General features: G+C 39.6%; 1 long non-coding RNA gene across 1 annotated transcript in view; it reads right to left on the bottom strand.

Moving 5' to 3' along the window:
* LOC105529264 overlaps positions 1–20,462 on the bottom strand; it is a 45,293-nt gene that overhangs the window by 23,994 nt on the left and 837 nt on the right. The window lies entirely within an intron of this gene.

The raw sequence follows: 20,462 nt of genomic DNA, 5'->3' as shown, positions 1-20,462 counted from the left end.
GATTTATGCTGTTCTTCCTGCTAACCAGACTTCCTGAGTCTTTTTTCAATGAGCTGCTGGGACATTCTTCCTCACTTATTTGAGGGTACTTTTGGCATAAATTCAGACAGTACCTTAAATTTATCCTTGATAAATTTCACCTTGTTAGATTCCTTTAACCCATAATTTTTGCATGTGCTTTCTTTAAATCAGCTACCAAGTTGCTAACCAGACATACTAAAAAGTGCATGAGATTTGGAATTGGGAAACCTTGAATTTAGAGTATGGTTTGTCACTTAATGAATTATTTTATCTTAGGCAATTTTCATTAACTGCTCTTGCCTCAGTTTTCCCATCTGTAAATTAAGTCTAATGGTGTAGACTCAAAGGACTGTGAGAATTCATTGAGAGAAAGGCTTTAAAAATAAAATCTTGTTATCATTATAATTATAAATATTTCAATCCTCACCGACCATTCAAGAGCCTATCCAAAAGTCAAAAAAAGTCCCAATATACATTTTAAGCTTTTATTTTTGTTCATTTGCATTTATGTTACAAATGTAACATAAATAATTCCATGCAATGTTCCTAGGGTTTTGCATTAATTTTAAAAAATGCTTAGTAATTGTTTACACTGTTTTTTGAGAAACTAGCTGTGAAATATGAAATATGTATTCTTAGAAATGCTTCTAATGAGCTCTAGTATTTGTATAACAACTGTAGTAACACAGTTACCTGCACAAGATGTTAATAGAGCATTATCCTCTTCTGGAGATATAACTAGAGCTAGGACACATCAAGCAGAGCCTGATGATTTTCTGCCTTAGTAAGAGGCAAGGTCATCTTTACTTTCTGGGCTTCCTCTAAGGACTCAAGCAAATAGCCTCAGGAGGAAATATGAGAGAATAAGAGAACAGAAAAATGATAATTAATTTCTGATCCAGATCTCATTCAGAATTGCACCTTGATAATACTAAGCTCTCTAACCATTTGAACCACTAAATTCTGAACATTTTGCTAGTCTTGACTTTCAAAGTCACCCCAATCCTTCGCCATTTTACTGACTTCTCAGATTCTTCCATGACAGGCTCTGATCACTGATATTAGCCTGAGCTTTCCAGACTTAAAGAACTGGCCCATCACCTCTTCTGACATCAGATGCCTGTCTAACCCTTCAAGTCTTCCACATTCAGCTGGGCCTACACTTTGAGCTGTAGATCAAATTCTGCTACTATCAGCAAGAAAAGAGCTATAAAATACATTCTTGAAAGGCTCTATTAGGTCTTCAGGATGAAAATAAAATATTTTTTTCCTACTCTCAGGCAGTGTAAACCTACACAGCTGATTCAAATTGGATTTCAGTCTAATGGGACAGGCAATACATCTTAGTGGTTAAGAGGGTGAGACAGACCTGGGTTTGAATCCTAGTGATATCAATTGTCAGTGGAATGTGGGGCAAGCTCTTTCCTTCCTAATTCTCAGTTTTTTTACCTGTAAAATGAAGATACTGATTCCTATATCACAGAATTATTAGAAGAATTATATTAAATAATATATAAAGTGTTTATGATACTGCTTTGTACATAATAAGCACTTCATAAGTACCAGATACTAGTTTATAATTTGATGTGGTGCACATTCTACAAAATTCTGTCCAGTCTGTCTGGCCCCAAGTCCCATGCTTTTTCCACTGTGTCAGTGGCTTCAATTTATAACCTCAAATTTATCAGTCCGTTGGTCTTTTGTAAACAAAAGGTCTTCGTTTAGTTGTAGACTGTCTATTGAATTTTTTATTTCAATAACTATATTTTTCATTTCTATAAGTTCTAATTAATTTTTTAAGTATCTATTCTTTTCTCAGTGTCTCATTTTTGCAACTCTTTTTTATGCCTTTGAACTATTTAAATATACTTGTATAGTCTCTGTGAAATTGGTTAATTATTGGCGTTCCTTAGGGCTTAACTCTGTAATTTTTTTTTCTGCTCATAGCCACTCACAATAGATCAATTGTTAACGTGTTTTCAGTTTGGGATTGAGAGTTTATCTTGAGTGAGTTATTATCCATAGGAATCATGTTCATTTTTGACTGAAAGTATTTGTCCATAAGAGTGGTATTCCAGATTCTCTAGGGATATTAAAAGCCTAGGACCCATTTTGTGTAATATTCTAGCTTGGAGGTTCCAGGATTATGTAATATAAATTATAGCACCAGGCATACATGTTATTCAAATTGGTGTTTACAGATTTCAAGAATATATTATCCTAACCACAACCTAGCTGAGAGAGATAAACTTTCTTCTTATCTGTCTTTGGGGATAGGCAGCTCATTTCTAGTGTATCCTTTTATTGTATGTGTCATTCTTCATGGGTCCTGGTTTTACGCAAGTGTGTAAGTTCTGACTCTCCTCACATTTCATAAGCACAAGACTTCATTTCCTTTCACAACATGGGCATTAAAACCCAAACTCCTAGACTACCATGAGTGACTGTGCCTGCCCTCTGTCACCTCAGGGAAGCGACAGCATAAGCACACATGCTTACAACTTTGCTTTTGAGTTCCTTCTTCATTTCTGACCTCTGACCTCGGGGGATTTCCCTTTCTTGTGAGCTCAGCCATGCATCTAAAAGGATGTTTGTTATATTTTATCTAGCATTTATATGTGGAAGGAGTTTTTTCAGAATATCTGCTGTGCATATTGCTGGAACCACAAGTACTGCATGGAAGACTTTCTCCCATTGCTAAAGACTTCCCATCCTTTGTGCTTCCTTTAACATGAAAGTCTCTATTGCAAGGATAGTGCTCACAGGAGCTGAGTGGCTCTAGGATTGTTCTTTAAAAATACAAGAGGTCTCCTTCAAGCCTTTGTGGTTTAACTATTCCCTTTCCTTTAGGCATGACTAATCCTTAAAGTGGGCTTTGCCACTTTGACTAAAATTATAAGGTGATAAGCAATATCCTAGATAATTTCCATTTCATTCAATTTGCATGTTCCTGCCATTGGGAACATTTCCCCCAAGAGACTAAGAGAGGTACCTGATTATAAAAGTATATATTTCCTATGCAAAGTAATATACTTTCAGAATTTAAGTCTGAAGAGAAGAGAGATACCTTCATTTGCTGGAATACATGAATCTTGGAAGAGACAGTTGCTTTTATTACTTTGGCTAGTGACATCTAATTTCTCTCCACAAAATGATTGGTCAAGCCCACTGGGTCTTTTCTCACCAAAACCAAAAAAACTAGAATCGTTTGCCAGAGCAGGAACTAAACATGTGCCAAATGCACATATATACTGCCACTTCCCTTCACTGCTTTTTGTACATAAATGGGCCTCAGATCTCAATAAAAGTTATCCAGTCTGTGCAGTCCAGATAGCCTTTCTTTGGCCTGGAGATGTGTCTGTTTTGTTTCATATCACCTCATTCTGCAGTAAATTGTGACTTCTGGGGCATTGGGGCAGCATAATTACTGAGCTACTCTTTAAAGGGCTAAGGCTTCAAGACTGAAGGAGCAAAATGTTTGCTGATTGGCAAAAAGCCACAGGATTATTTTATTTTAACTAAAGATACATGAGGCATGGAAGAATGAACATCAGCTTTGGAATCAGTTGGAAATGAATTCCAGTCTCAGTTCTGTAACTCACTGACAGTATATTTGGCAAGCTACTGAACTTTTCTGAGTCTCAAATATATGAATTAGAGACTATTTTCAAGGCATAGGAAACTAATATTTGGGAAAGGCTTAATTTAGGGGTAGTGTGGTATAGAGGAGACGACTTTAGAGCCATCTAGATACAGGTTCAAATTTTGGCTGTACCCCATTCCCTTTTGTCTAAAATGGGAACAACGATACCTTCCACTCAAAGTTGTTGTGAGGATTAAAGTCAGTAGGAAAACCTCACTCAGCACTTGGTTCACCATATATATTCTTTTCTTTCTCTCGTTAGCATGGTCTTTGGCTCGAAACATACCGGTGCTAGCTAACCCCTTGCTCCCTGAGAGACTCAGGAATTTGCCTCAGGTCTACCCTCGGAGTACTCTCTGTCCAGGATGAGGCCAACTGCTCAGGTTTTTACCTAAGTAAGATGACCCTTTCATTCTCCTTCCCTTGATTTTCTAGACAGAGGGGTTATTGGAAGCTGGGGATGGCTCCAGGCCAGCAGGCTGCTTCCTGCCTGCCACCTGGCCCTCCCACGGAGCTTTCCATCTTTCAACCGCTGGGGTTGTGACAACAGGACCCAGGCAAGAGGCCACTGGTCGAGGCTTGGCCTTAGACTCCTGAGAGGCCCCTGGAATTTTCTGGAGACAGACTGGGCTCTGTCAGCAGACCACAGCCTGGAGAAGAGCGAACAGGGGTGTATGGGTTGTTACTCTGAGCCTACTCCCTCCCAGAGGCTTGTGGTTTTAAAGCTTTAATCACTGAGATCAGAGCCATCCTATTTTATTACAGTGCCAAAAAAGGCCATCCTGGCCCAGCACAGGAGATGGCGGCTCTTTCCAGAGGCCATCAGCCTGGCAGAGAGAGCCATGGCTGCCAGGTCCCAGAGCTTCCTGCGGGGCTTGTGTTTCCCTTCCTATTAAATCCTCCCTGTGCTCAGAAGGCCGCTCCACTTTCCCATCTCTCCAGTTCTGCCTCTGGCTTCTTTAAAGGCTTCAGTGTTTCCTCAAATTAAGAAACCCAGCTGCTCGAGGCCCTTTGTTCAGTGTCTCTAGGATGACCTTTCAGATAATTCGTCCCCACTTGCAGGGGCTGAGCTTTGCTGGTATTTAGACTCAGAGCTTCCTTGGCTAATCGGAATTTATTATCCTCTTTGTTAGGAGACTATGAGGTTCTTTTTCTCCATGGAGGGCTGTCTTCTGGGTGAATGATACATGGGCTGGCCTGGCTCTCTAATCCTGGCAAGCCCTGTTTCCAGGTTGTGTCTCTATGGGCCCCAGAGACTCTGTGTGTGTGTGTGTGTGTGTGTGTGTGTGCATGCACGCTCGCTTCTATGGAAAATAAAGATTTGCAGGATCTCAACATCATTCTGAGATAAAGGAATCAGATTACAGTTGAAGGAACCTGGAGTCTTCACTTTAACCTTCCAAAAGCCCTCCTATGAGTTTTACTATGCAGTTGGCTTTACGGTAGCTGTTTAATTATTCTGGCAGATCTGATTAAACCTTGTTCATTGAGTGTTTTTATTGTGGTAGAGTATGCTTAACATAAAACTTAACATTTTGATCATTTTTAAGTGTACAGTCCAGTAGAATTAAGTACATTCACATTACACAAATTGTTGCTATGCAACCATTACCACTGTTCATCCACAGGACCTTCTCATCTTCCCAAACTGAAACTCTGTACTCATTAAACAATAACTCCCCATTCTCCTCTCTCCTCAGATAATCACCACTCTGTTTTCTATCTCTATGAATTTGAAGACTGCAGATGCCTCATGTAAGTGGAATCATGTGACATTATTTGTCCTCTTGCTCCTGGTTTATTTCATAGCATAATGTCATCAAGGTTCATCCACGTTCAGCACATACTAGAATTTCCTTCCTTCAAAAGGCAGCATAATATTCCATTGTATGTGTACACATTTCATTTCTCTATTTACTTGTTTGTTGGTTTTCGTGGGTAGTTTCCACCTTTTGGCTGTTGTGAATAATGCTGTTATGAATACTGGTATACAAATACCTGTTTGGGTGCTTGCTTTCCTTTTTTTTTTTTTTTCTGAGACGGAGTCTCACTCTGTCGCCCAGGCTGGAATGCAGTGGCGCAGTCTTGGCTCAACACAACCTTCGCCTCCCAGGCTCAAGTGATTCTCCCACCCCAGCCTCCTGAGTAGCTAGGATTACAGATGACGACCACCACTGCCTGGCTAATTTTAGTATTTTTAGTAGAAACAGGGTTTCACCATGTTGGCCAGGGTGGTCTTGAATTCCTGACCTCAAATGATTCACCCACCCCAGCCTCCCAAAGTGCTGGGATTATACACATGAGCCACCAAGTCCGGCCTCAATTCTCCTGGGTATATACCTAGAAGCGGAATTGCTGGATCATGTGGTAATTCTATGTGAATTTATTTGAAGGAGTCACTACACTGTTTTCCACAGTGGGTGCACCATTTTACATTCCCTGAACATTCCAATTTCTCCACATCCTCACCAACACTTGTTATGTTCTTTTTCTTTTTTAAAAATAGTCATCCTAATGGGTTTGAAGTGGTATGTTTGTTGAATTCTGAGGATAAGAATGAGAATAACTGCAATACTAATCACATATTAAATTGATACTATGCACTAAATATTTAACACGTTTTCTCCTTGAATCTTCAAAACAACTCTATGTGGTTTGTTGTCATCTCTAATTTATAGAAGGGGAAACTGACACCCAGAAAAGTTAGGTAACTTGCTTAAAATAAAACAGCTAAAAGTTAGCAGAATTGAGAGTCAGGTGCAGGGTTGTCCATTGTGTCCATGATCTTTCAACTATGCAACTGGTTTTCTAATCACGTAGTTGTGCTTAGATAAAAACTTGAGATTTTCCTTCTGCTAGTGCATTGCTAATTCTAAAAGCCTTCAATATGTAAAGCCAAAGGCTTCCTATAAACGTTTGACTTTAGGATGTTGGCCAGTTTCCTGGAAACAAGCCACATAGACACATGAGCATACAAGCCACTGAAAATCTAGTTACCTGGGACGCACTCCAAGGCTTCTTTGAGCCCTTGTTAAGCATAATGTTACTGTGCTGGATCTGGAGGCTGGGGTGAGGCATGGACCCTTCCTTCAGGCAGCACACAGTCTAGTGGGGCAAATACCTTCTAAGGTAGTTACAGTACAGTGTGCTGTGGGCTGTGGTACAGGAGATGATTACAGTACAGCCTGCAGGGTGTTATGACCAAGGAATAGGGAGAGGGCCTTAGGAGGACAAATGATGAGAACGATGAACTCCATCCTTAGATACAGGACACTAGGCAAGAATTCACATCAGAATCATCATGTGAATTGACCATAGGAGGGTAAGCTGCATGCAACATGAGAGCTGGAAGAATGGTGACAGTGGACAGGGAAAGGTATTCTGTATGTAGAAACAGCAAATACAAAGGCTTAGAAGAGGGAGGGAATGTGGTTTATGTGTAGTGGTGTAAATGTTTCTGTGGAATAAAGGGCACGTTAAGGAGTGGCAACAGGATTGGACACAGAAATACAGGATATCCATTCAAAACCTTTTCTGTCCTACAAAACATCTGGATTGGTCTTGTAGCTGATGAAAAGGCATGGAAAAATCTATGTTTTAAGCATGAGAATAACTTGGTCAAATCTGTGTTTTAGAGAATTCACTTTTACATAAACTATGGTGAATGAATTGATACTGCAGTGAGATGGGAGGTGAGGCCTGAGTCTGGCAATAGGAAGGCTAAATGTAAGAATAGGTTACATAAATTAATTGCTATGTGCTAGCACTGTACAGAAACATTACCTGCGTTGTTCATTGGATTACCACAACAACTCTGAAAAGTCTATTGTTATCCCATTTTACAGATGGGTAAACCAAAGTTAAGCAGATTAAATAACTTGCACAAAGTCACATTGCAGTAACAGTGGGGCTGGCATTTTAACCAGGGTTGTTTTAGTCCAAGGAAGAAATGCCAACTGAAATTAGGGCAGTCATAGTAGGATAAAGAAACTGTGACTGATATGTGTGGTATTTAAAAGGTAAAGATAACTAAAAAGGGTGGATGACAAGGAAGTAACTGAACATGATGAATGGCTAGATTTAGGGAATAAAAGAGAATGGGGCATTTGTGAAGACTCTCAGGTGTCTAGTTTGGAGGACTGGGCAATTGATCATGTCTTTTACTGAGAGTAGAAAGACCATAAGACGGTGGAGGGAAGAGACGGTGGGCTCTTTCTGGAAAAGTTGTGAAGCCTGTAGAAATACTGTATTGATCAAAGAAACATTTTGAAATATGGATTTATATCCATTATCATTAATGATGAATCTTTTCTTAAGTTCCAGGATACACATGCAGAACGTGCAGATTTGTTACATAGTTACATGTGTGTCATGGTGGTTTGCTGCACCTGTCCTCTAAGTTCCCTCCCCTTGTCCCCCACCCTCCAACAGACCCTGGGTGTGTGTTGTTCCCCTCCCTGTCTCCATGTGTTATGTGTTCTCATTGTTCAACTCCCACTTATGAGTGAGAACATGCAGTGTTTGGTTTTCTGTTCCTGTGTTAGTTTGCTGAGGATAATGGCTTCCAGCTTCATCCATGTCCCTGCAAAGGACATAATCTCATTCCTTTTTATGGCTGCATAGTATTCCATGGTGTATATGTACCACATTTTCTTCATCCAGTTTATCATTGATGGGCATTTGGGTTGGTTTCATGACTTTGCTATTATAAATAGTGCTTCAATAAACATACGTGTGCATGTGTCTTTGTAGTAGAATGATTTATATTTTTTGGATACATACCCAGAAATGGGATTGCTGGGTCAAATGGTAATTCTGGTTCTAGATCCTTGAAGAGTCACCATGCTGTCTTCCACAATGGCTGACCTAATTTACATTCCCACCAAAAGTGTAAAAGCATTCCTATTCCCCCACAGTCTCACCAGCATCTATTGTTTCTTGACTGGTATGAGATGGTATCTCATTGTGGTTTTGATTTGTATTTCTCTAATGATCAGCGATGTTGAGTTTTTTTTTCATATGTTTGTTGGCCGCATAAATGTCTTCTCTTGAAAAGTATCTGTTCATACCCTTTGCCCACTTTTTGATGTTTTTTTTTTTTCTTGTAAATTTAAGTTCCTCATAAATTCTGGATATTAGACCTTTGTTAGATGGGTAGATTGCAAAAATGTTCTCCCATTCTGTAGGTTGCGTGTTCATTGTTTCTCTTGCTGTGCAGAAGCTCTTTAGTTTAATTAGATCCCAGTTGTCAATCTTGGCTCTTGTTGCAGTTGCTCTTGGTGCTTTTGTTATAAAGTCTTTGCCCATGCCTATGTCCTGAATAGTATTGCCTGGGTTTTACATTTAAGTCTTTAATCCATCTTGAGTTAATTTTTGTATAAGTTGTAAGGAAGGGGTCCAGTTTCAGTTTTCTGCATATGGCTAGCCAGTTTTCCCAGCACCATTTATTGAATAGGAGATCCTTTCCCCATTGCTTGTTTTTGTCAGGTTTATTGAAGATCAGATGGTTGTAGATGTGTGGTGTTCTTTCTGAGGTCTCTGTTCCATTCCATTGGTTTTGGTACCAGCACCATGCTGTTTTGGATACTGTAGCCTTGGAGTATAATTTGAAGTCAGGTAGCATGATGCCTCCAGCTTTGTTCTTTTTGCTTAAGATTTTCTTGGCTATACAGGGTCTTTCTTTGATTCTATATGAAATTTAAAGTAGTTTTTTTTTCTAATTCTGTGAAGAATGTCTATAGTAGTTTGATGGGAATAGCATTGAATCTATAAATTTCTTTGGGCAGTATGGGCATTTTCACAATATTGATTCTTCCAGTCCATGAGGATGGAATGTTTTTCCATTTGTTTTTGCCCTCTGTTATTTCTCTGAGCAGTGGTTTATAGTTCTCCTTGAAAAGGTCCTTCACATCCCTTGTTAGCTGTATTCCTAGGTATTTTATTCTCTTTGCAGCAATTGTGAATGGGAGTTCATTCAGGATTTGGCTGTCTGCTTGCCTATTGTTGGTGTAAAGGAATGCTTGTGATTCTTCCACATTCATTTTGTATCCTGAGAGTTTGCTGAAGTTGCTTATCAGCTTAAGGAGTTTTTGGGCTGAGATGATGGGGTTTTCTAAATATAGAATCACGTCATCTGCAAACAGAGACAATTTGACTTCCACTCTTCCTATCTGAATACCCTTTCTTTCTTTCTCTTGCCTGATTGCCCTGGCCGGAACTTCCAATACTATGTTGAATAGGAGTGCTGAGAGAGGGCATCCTTGTCTTGTGCCAGTTTTCAAGGGAATGCTTCCAGCTTTTGCCCATTCACTATTATATTTGCTGTGGGTTTGTCATAAATAGCTCTTCCTATTCGAGATATGTTCCACCGATACCTAGTTTATTGAGAGTTTTTAGCATGAAGGGATGTTGAATTTTATCAAAGGCCTTTTCTGCATCTATTGACATAATCATGTATTTTTTGTGTTTGGTTCTGTTTATGTGATGGATTAAGTTTATTGATTTGCATATGTTGAACCAGCCTTGCATCCCAGGGATGAAGCCAACTTGATCATGATGGATAAGTTTTTTATATGCTGCTGGATTTGGTTTGCCAGTATTTTATTGAGAATTTTGGCATCAATGTTCATCAGGAGATTGGCCTGAGGTTTTTTGTTGTTGTGGCTCTGCCAGGTTTTGGTATCAGGATGATGCTGGCTTCATAAAATGAGTTAGGGAGGAGTCCCTCCTTTTCAAATGTTTGCAGTAGTTTTAGAAGAAATGGTACCAGCTCCTCTTTGTACCTCTTGTAGAATTTGGTTATGAATCTGTCTGGTCCTGGGGTTTTTTTGGTTGGTAGGCTATTAATTACTGCATCAATTTCAGAACTTGTTATTGGTCTATTCAGGGATTTGACTTTTTCCTGGTTTAGTCTTGGGAGGGTGTGTGTGTCCAGGAATTTATCCATTTCTTCTAGATTTTCTAGTTTATTTGTGTAGAGGTGTTTATAGTATTCTCTGATGGTAGTTTGTATTTCTGTGAGTTTAGTGGTGATATCCCTTTATCATTTTTTATTGGGTCTATTTGAGTCTTCTCTCTTTTCCTCTTTCTTAGTCTGGCTTGCAGTCTATTTTTTTTTTCCCCCAAAAAATCAGCTCCTGGATTCATTGATGTTTGGGGGAGGTATTTTCATATCTCTATCTCATTCACTTCTGCTCTGATCTTAGTTATTTCTTGTCTTCTACTAGATTTTGAATTAGTTTGCTCTTGCCTCTCTAGCTCCTTTAATTGTGATGTTAGGGTATGATTTGAGATCTTTCTAGCTTTCTGATGTAGGTATTTAGTGCTATAAATTTCTCTCTTAACATTGCTTTAAGTATGTCCCAGAGATTTTGGTATGTTGTCGCTTTGTTCTCATTGGTTTCAAAGAACTTCTTGATTTCTGCCTTAATTTTATTATTTGCCCAGGAGTCATTCAGCAGCAGGTTGTTCAATTTCCATGTAATTGTGTAGTTTTGAGTGAGTTTCTTAATCCTGAGTTCTAATTTGATTGCACTGTGGTCTGAGAGACTGCTACGATTTCTATTCTTTTGCACTTGCTAAGGAGTGTTTTACTTCCAATGATGTGGTCAATTTTAGAATAAGTGTCATGTGGCATTGAGAAGAATGTATATTCTATTGATTTAGGGTGAAGAGTTCTATAGATGTCTATTAGGTCCACTTGATCCAGAGCTGAGTTCAAGTCCTGAGTATCCTTGTTAATTTTCTGTCTCCTTGATCTAATACTGACAGGGTGGAGTTAAAGTCTCCCACTATTGCTGGGCATGGTGGCTCACGCCTATAATTCCAGCACTTTGGGAGGCTGAGGAGGGCAGATCACCTGAGGTCAGGAGTTTGAGAACAGCCTGGCCAACATGGCGAAAAGCTGTCTCTACTAAAAATACTAAAAAATTAGCCAGACGTTGTGGTGGGCACCTGTAATCTCAGCTACTCAGGAGGCTAAGGAAGGAGAATCGTTTGAACCCAGGAGGTGGAGGTTGTAGTGAGCTGAGATGGCACCATTGCACTCCAGCCTGGGTGACAAAAGCAAGACTCTGTCTCAAAATAAAAATAAAAATAAAAAAAGTCTCCCACTATTATTGTGTGGGAGTCTAAGTGTCTTTGCAGATCTCTAGGAACTTGTTTTATGAATCTGGGTTCTCCTGTATTGGGTGCATATATATTTAGGATGGTTAGCTCTTCTTGTTGAATTGTTCCCTTTACCATTATGTAATGCTCCTCTTCGTCTTTTTTTTTGATATTTGTTGGTTTGAAGTCTGTTTTGTCAGAGACTAGGTTTGCAACCCCTGTTTGTTTGTTTATTTTTGCTTTCCATTTGCTTGGTAAATTTCCTCTCTTGGTAAATTTCCTCCGTCCGTTTCTTTTGAACCTATGTGTGTCTTTGCATGTGAGATGGGTCTCGGTCTCCTGAATACAGCATATCAATGGGTCTTGACTCTGTTCAATTTGACAGTCTGTGTCTTTTAACTGGGGCATGTAGTCAGTACATTTAAGGTCAGTAGTATTACGTGTGAATTTGATCCTGCCATCATGATGTTAGCTGGTTATTTTGCACACTAGTTGATGCAGTTTCTTCATAGTGTCGTTGTTCTTTATATTTTGGTGTGGTTTTGCAGTGCCTGGTACTGTTTTTTTCTTTCCATATTTAGTGCTTCCTTCAGGATCTCTTGTAAGGCAGGCCTGGTGGTGACAAAATCCCTCAGTATTTGTTTGTCTGGAAAGGATTTTATTTCTCCTTCACTTATGAAGCTTAGTTTGGCTGCATATGAAATTCTGGGTTGAAAATTTTTTCTTTAAGAATGTTGAATTATTGGCCTCCAATCTCTTCTGGTTTGTAGAGTTTCTGCTGAGAGGTCCACTGTTAGTCTGATGGACTTCTCTTTGCAGGTGTCCTGGTCTGTCTCTCTGGCTGCCTTTAACATTTTTTCCTTCATTTCGACCTTGGAGAATCTGATGATTTTGTGTCTTGGGGTTGTTATTCTTGTGGAGTATCTTAGTAGTGTTCTCTGTATTTCCTGAATTGGCATGTTGGCCTGCCTTGCTAAGTTGTGGAAGTTATCCTGTGTAATGTCCTGAAGTGTGTTTTCCAGCTTGTTTCCATTCTCCCGTCTCCATCAGGTACTCCAATCAACCCTAGGTTTGGTCTTTTTACATAGTCTCATATTTCTTGGAGGCTTCATTTGTTCCTTTTCATTCTTCTTTCTCTAATCTTGTCTGTATGCCTTATTTTAGCAAGGTGGTCTTCAAATTCTCATATCCTTTCTTCCACTTGGTTGATTCAGCTATTGATACTTGTGCATGCTTCCTAAAGTTTACCTGCTGTGTTTTTCAACTCCATCAAATCATTTATGTTCTTCTCTCAACTGGTTATTCTAGTTAGCAGCTACTCTAACCTTTTATCAAGGTTTTAGCTTATTTACATTGGGTTAGAACATGCTTCTTTAGCTCAGTGGAGTTTATTATCCATCTTCTGAAGCCTTCTTCTGTCAATTCATCCATCTCACCCTCCATCCAGTTCTGCACCTTTGCTGGAGAGGCACTGCAATCATTTGGAGGAGAAAAGGCACTTTTGGGCTTTCAGTGTTGTTTTTTCTCAATTCTTTCTCATCTTCATGAGTTTGTCTAGTTTCGATCTTTGAGGCTGCTGACCCTTCGATGGGGTTTTTGTGGGGGATTTTTTTGTTGTTGTTGATACTGTTGTTGTTGCTGTTTGTTTTTCTTTCAATGGTCAGGTCCCTCTTCTGTAGGGCTGCTGTGGTTTGCTGGGAGTTCACTTCAGGCCCTATTCATCTGTTTTGCTCCCAGGCCTGGAGATGTCACTCAAGGAGGCTGGGGAACAGCAAAGATGAATCTCTGCTCCTTCTTCTGGGATCTTTGACCTCGAGGGGCACCAACCTTATACCAGTGGGATCACTCCTATCTAAGGTGTCTGGCAACCCTGTTGGAGGGTCTCACCCAGTTGGGTGGCAGGGGGAACAGGACCTGTTTAACGAAGCACTTTGACTGTCCCTTGGTGAGGGGGTGTGCTTCACTTGGGGGAAACCCACTAGTCTGGGCTGCCTGGCTTCCTCAGAACTACCAGGAGAAAAGGCTAAGTCTGCTAGTCAGCAGAGACTGTGGCCACCTCTCCCCCTAGGGGATCAGGCCCAGGGAGATCAGGGTTCTGTCCCTGAGCCTCCGGCTGGAGTTGTTGGAGTTCCTGCAGGGAAGCCCCGCCTAGTGAGGAAGGATGGGTCAGGGTCAGGCCTGAAGACATGCTCTGGCCGCAGTCTGTCACAGTCGGTGTGTTAGCCTGTGGGGGACAGCTCTTGGGACCAAGTTATCCAGCCTCCCTGGCTCCAACAAGGGAATAGTGCAGCCTGGAGCTATAGAGATGGATGCCGCCCTTCCCCACTTAGTGTGTTAGACAGTTATGTGTCCCAATGCTGGCTGCTGCCCCTTCCCCAAGGAGCTCAAATGGCTCAGACAGCAGGCAGAGTCTGTTGAGAATCTGCATGGCTCCAGGGTTGGGAACCTAGACCCTGGTGGCAAGGGTTCACAAGTGGGATTTTCCTATCCATGGGTTGCACAGTTCCGTGGAAAAAGCATGGTTTCCCCAGCTGGGTAGCACACTCACTTACCACCTCCCTTGGCTAGGGAGTAGGGGCTCCCCTGCCCCGTGTGGCTCTCAGGTGGGCCCACACACCACAGCTCTCTTCCCTCCTCTCTGTAGATCATGCCAGCCACCTAGTCTGTTCTGATGAGACAGCATGGATACCTGGGTTGGCGGTGCAGGATTCACATGCTGTTTATGGTTCTTTTTGATGGGAGCCTCTGATCGCAGCTACTTCTAGTAGGCCATTTTGGTCCTGCCCCCCGAGAAATTGAAACTTTTCTTGATATACCAGCCAATGATAGGCACATATATAATATACATATAATATATATGTGTATAATATACACTATATACACATTATATATCTATATTATATATGTATTACATACATACTATAGTATATATTGTATATATTATTATATATTATATATTGCATATATATTATATATTGCATAAATATATAATATATAGTATACATACTATATATTATATGCATATATTTATATATGCTATTTATAGTACATATAATATATAGTACATTATATTATACATATATGATATTTTATTCCCTGGTCATATTTTAAATTCCAACAACTTACATTCTTACCAGTATATATTATATATGTACAATACATAATACATTTTTGATAAATATCATATATATTTATGATACATCATATTATACATACATTGTACCTATATATTATACATATATAAAATATGATATTTTATTCCCTGGTCATATTTTAAATTGCAACAACTTACCTTCTTCTAGAATTAACGCTATAGAATTAACGCTTCTCAGGTGATGCGGGGACCCACCTGAGAGTCACACGGGGCAGGGGAGCCCCTACTCCCTAGCCAAATATATTGTGTATTACAACACATAATATATTTTGATAAATATATTTATTATACATCATTATATTATACATATAATACATTGTACCTATAAAATGTATTATACATATATATAAAATATGATATTTTATTCCCTGGTCATATTTTAAATTGCAACAACTTACCTTCTTCTAGAATTAATGCTATAAGCCCATTCTCTATAGAGTCCCTGGAGAGACCCTTTCAAGGTGGAACCCATCCATGTCACTTTTGCTGCTTAACTTTTCCCATTTGCCTCAAGAATACCTGCCAGAGTCACTTGCAGCTGCACTGTTTACCCTGTGATAACCTTTGCCATGAAATATGTGGCTTTTATTATCATTTTTGTCTCACTCTAGTATATTGACTTTGGGAACAAAAGACATCCCTCTATTTATAGCACTCTGTTTTTAGTAGTGGTATTTCCATTTACAAAATTTAGTAATTATTGATCACTGGAAATGTCAAATCCTAGAAAAAAATAGCATTTCTACCTGTGATGTTAATTAACATCGTCCTCAAACAGTTGTTGGCCGAAGATTCATTTGATGAATCTGATTTATCTGAAATAGATGATTCTGATGACTCAATTTTTATATTCATTTTGTCTGAAATAACTCAAAGAATGGTTTTTATGTTTTTTCACATTGAAAATCAGTCAGATTTGCTTGACCCTCAAAGAGTGTATTTATGTAAAATTAAACGAGTGCTGGCAGTGAGCTGCACCTTTTTTTTTCTAAATGGGAAAAGGGTTAAAATCTTTCAGTGGCTCGATATTGCCCATAAGGCACTCAAGGCCTTGGTCATCTGTGTCTTTTCCTCTTCTCCCACTGCCAGCTGCAATGAGATATTTATGATGTAATAAACAAGGCGTGCCATTTCATAGCACCATGTTTTTGTGCATGATGCCCAACATACCAATGTGGCTTTCTGTTCTTATTGATTTGGAAATTGCCTATTTATTTTTTTAAATGCCACTCTTGTTTCCTCTAAGAACTTCCCTCCAGTTCCCAGCACAGTCTATTGCTATTTCCCCCAAATATACAATATACATATTTATAAAAATACATTTGACATCTGTTTTGTGTCATTGGCTATGAGCTACTTGAGGGTAAGGACTTTATCTGTGTATCTCTGTAGCTTCTCACAGTCCCTTATAACATGCCAAATACGCAAAATGTTTCCAAAGTTGGTGAACTAAATGAATGAATGAATATTTATTATGAGAATTAAACATTATTCTTATGATCATTTATTATAAGAATTAAATATATACACATATATAGCTATTAATAGAATGCCTACCACAGGCGCCAGTAGTCCCAGCTATTCGGGAGGCTGAGGCAGGGAAATGCTTGAACCTGGGAGGCGGAGGTTGCAGTGAGCCGAGATCGCGCCACTGCACTCCAGCCTGGGCGACAGAGCGAGGCTCTGTCTCAAATGCCTACCACATAATGGGTGTTATAGAAGTATTTTCTATTATTATTCTCCTGCATAATTTCTGTCCATATTTCTTTCCATTTGGTTTTGCCATCCAAGCAGATTAAAGGAAAGAAATGTCACATTCCTGTGTAACACCTTATATAAGCATTTAATGAACTTGTCCATACATTCATCAAGAATTTGTGATTCCCACAGTCCAAATCTCTGTGAATTTTCTTTCTAGCCATGTGTGGCATAGCTCTCTCTCTCACTATACTCTAATACCCCACCCCTCTGTAGCATGGGTATATTTACTTTGTTTTTGTTTGTTTGTTTTTAGATGGAGTCTAAAACACAGCTCTGTTGCACAGCCTGGAGTGCAGTGGCGCGATCTCAGCTCACTGCAACCTCTGCCTTCTGGGTTCAAGTGACTCTCCTGCCTCAGCCTCCTAAGAAGCTGGGATTACAGGCACGTGTCACCACACCCAGCTAATTTTTGTATTTAGAGATGGGGTTTCGCCATGTTGGTCAGGCTGGTTTTGAACTCCTGACCTCAGGATCCACCCACCTCTTGCCTCCCAGAGTGCTGGGATTACAGGAATGAGCCACCGAGCCTGGCCTATTTCCTTTCTTTTCCCCACGAAGAATCCCCAATTCCTATTGCTTTTCTAGCCTTTTCAATGGGGTTTTCAACCTCTTAGGAATCTCAGAGGTTCTTTGCAATAACATTAATCTTTATTGCACAAGACTGCCACATTATTTTGCTTTGGATTTATCTTTGCAGATTCTGCCCCCATTTAAATAAATACAATGAAATGACACATTTCTACAGCTGAACAGTGAAGTTTGTTTTTCTTCTATGAGGCTGAACATTTATTGATGAATCCATATTGTACTGACAGCAACTTCTTCAATAATTTCATGGGTTATATAGCAGTTGGTAATAGTGCATGCACGTGGGCAGGGAGAACTATGCAAATATCAATAATAATTATGCTTGGTGTATGCAAATTCCAGCAGGTATTTTCAGAAATTAATCTTCCAAATTACTTTTGCACAATTCAGGAAAATTGAAATGTGCATTTAAATAATTGTAGAAAAAGGTAAAAGCAATCTCTACTCATTTAAATCACCCAGTTAAGGTGCTATTGTAAACAAAGGGATTGTAGATATTTCAGACACAGAAGCCGTACTGTCAAAACAGAATTATAGAGATCATGAGAGCTTTGCTTTATTTGTAGACAACTTACCAGGGATGGCATTGTTTGGATTAGTTTGTTTTGTTTAAAGCATTATTATTAATATTCCTCAAAAATCATTAGTAAAAAGAAGCAATATTGTTTTGCTTGTTTATATACTCACTTATATGTTTCATGCATCACTGTGTCCATTTATCAACCCATCTATCTATCAAATGAATGTTTATTAAGCATGATTATATGCCACAGACTGAGGTAAGTAAAGTTATGTGAGTAGGAAGACCTTTTGACTTGTGCCTCCAGCTCAATAGGGGAGCCACAAGTTTACATAGTTTAGCCATTTTGGGGTCTTTTCATTTCCTCCATGAGTTTAATATCAATTGTAACTTCATATGAAAGCTAGAATATGGGGCCATAATTAATGCATTTATATAAGCAAAGCACTTTCAGTGTCTTCTGCTTTCATGCAGTTTTAATTCATCAAATTATGGCCAGAGGCTTTAATTGCTGAAAGTAACCCTAGGCTTCTCTGACTTTCTTGAATACCTAACATGCATTTCTCAGGGAAAATACTGAACTCAGAGATAAAGGCTAGAAAGATATGCAATCCTTGCCCTTAAGAAGCTGACATCTCATAGGCATCTGGGACAAGGAGCATTCGCCTATTATTAATGGTTGTGACTAAAAGTACTGCTATCGGAGTCCACGGACATTTCGGGAACAAAAGGTCTCCTTCCAGGAGTGATCAGGACACTTTTGGGATGTCCTTGAGTTGTGCCTTGGGAATGCATTTTACAAAGGAAAATGGTGGAGACAGCTGTTGAAATAGGGAAGTCCAGGGTTTTGGACCTAGGTTCAGCAGCTATAGGACTGTGAAGTCTTAACAACTAGCCTCATCTGTAAAATAGGGATGAGGACACCAGCCTCATAAAGATCTCTGGGAGGATTTAGCTAATGTTTGCTAATGTGCTCATTAAATTATATGAAGCAGGGATTCCTAGGTAGAAGAGATGGTCCAGGGTAAAGGCACAGAAGGGAGGAAAAAAGACATATTAGGACCCTGGTGATAGCCAGTTTGTCTACTAGTTACGGTTCTTCTACTGCCTCTGCTTTTCTTTCTAGAAAACCACAGGCAGTAACCACAAATCTATTTGTCTGTTTTGCCAGGTTGAATTTGTGACTTGACTGTTTTAACTGTTTTATCTTTAAAAGGAATCAAGAAAACTCATTTTATGCTGCCCCAGGTGGTGGGAGGTAAGATGACAGATATAGTACCTGCAAGTAAGGCTTTTGTGTTCCTCTTCCAGTTGGTGCTCTCTATTCATTTAAGTGTTTCTTATCAGCTTCTGCCCAGAGAAAACCTTCTAACAAAAATACACATTTCCTTGCCTATATGTCACAAGTCAGCTGTTCCTTTAAAGGACATACCTATGATCTTGAACAATGGGTTCAAAATATATTATAAACCAGTATAATATTCTAGTTTTTTTTTTTTTTTTTTTCCCCGAGACACAGTCTTTCTCTGTCACCCAGGCTAGAGTGCAGTGGCTTGATTTTGGCTCACTGCAACCTCTGACTCCCAGGTTCAGGCGATTCTCTTGTCTGAACCTCCCGAGCAGGTGGGATTACAGGTGTGTGCCACCACGCCCAACTAATTGGTATTTTTAGTAGAGACAGGGTTTCACCATGTTGGCCAGGCCAGTCTCAAACTCCTGACCGCAAGTGATCCGCCTGCCTCTGCCTCCTAAAGTGCTAGGATTACAGGCATGAGTCACCACGCCAGGCCCTATTTTTCAAAATTTTTATTTTGTTGCTGTTGTTGTTGTTTGAGGGAAATACTGAAACTACAAATAAATTAGCAGTCATCACCAACTCATTTGATGAAAACCATTTATTCTAATTGTAACTGGTAACCTGCCTTTGTGCCCCAGATCAGACGATCCATTGTGTTTTCCTATGTTTTTGAGTGCTGCTTAGTTTTTCTTATTTTTTTTGTTTGTTTGTTTCCCATGGATCCACCTGTGATCCTACACATAGCATACTGATAACAGAAGGCAAACAGGTAGAATGGTAAAGAAAGAAGGTTGGGAGCAGAGAAAAATGGAACAGTGTCTTTCTTGTCTTTCACTTATTTATTTACCAATTACCGCTGAAACTGTGGTGGAAGCCATAAAGACAAAGTCTAAGAAGGTACCACTTGTATCTCTGAGGCACTTGGCAGTTGAGAGATAACAGTAATCGGACCATAACCGTGATGACCAGTACTTCAATGGAGGATATTCAGATGTTCCAGAAGCATATAGGTAGGAGTGACTAACTGGGCTGGGAGAGCTGGAGAGGCTTCACAGAGGAGGTGATATTAGACTGAATCATGAATGTAAAAAAGAGTCTGGATGAAGGACATTCCAGACAAGGGGAATTATTATCTCAATGATTAAAATCTATGTCAGAGAAATATTAGGCCATAGAAAGATATACAGCGCTAAGGGATTCAGAAGACAGAAATGTTACATTTCATAAAGAGATAAAGAGAGACACTTCAAGGAAGAAGTAATATTTTAAACGGGCCATGACATTTCAGAAGGGATAGATGGAGCTAAAGAGGGTCCTTGAGATGGAGGAAATAGTACGAACAATGACATGGAGGTAATAAGAGAGTTCAATG

Source organism: Mandrillus leucophaeus, unplaced genomic scaffold (genome assembly GCF_000951045.1).
Source record: "Mandrillus leucophaeus isolate KB7577 unplaced genomic scaffold, Mleu.le_1.0 Scaffold76, whole genome shotgun sequence".
Lineage (NCBI taxonomy): Eukaryota > Metazoa > Chordata > Mammalia > Primates > Cercopithecidae > Mandrillus > Mandrillus leucophaeus.
This window is presented reverse-complemented; position numbering and strand designations above follow the sequence as displayed.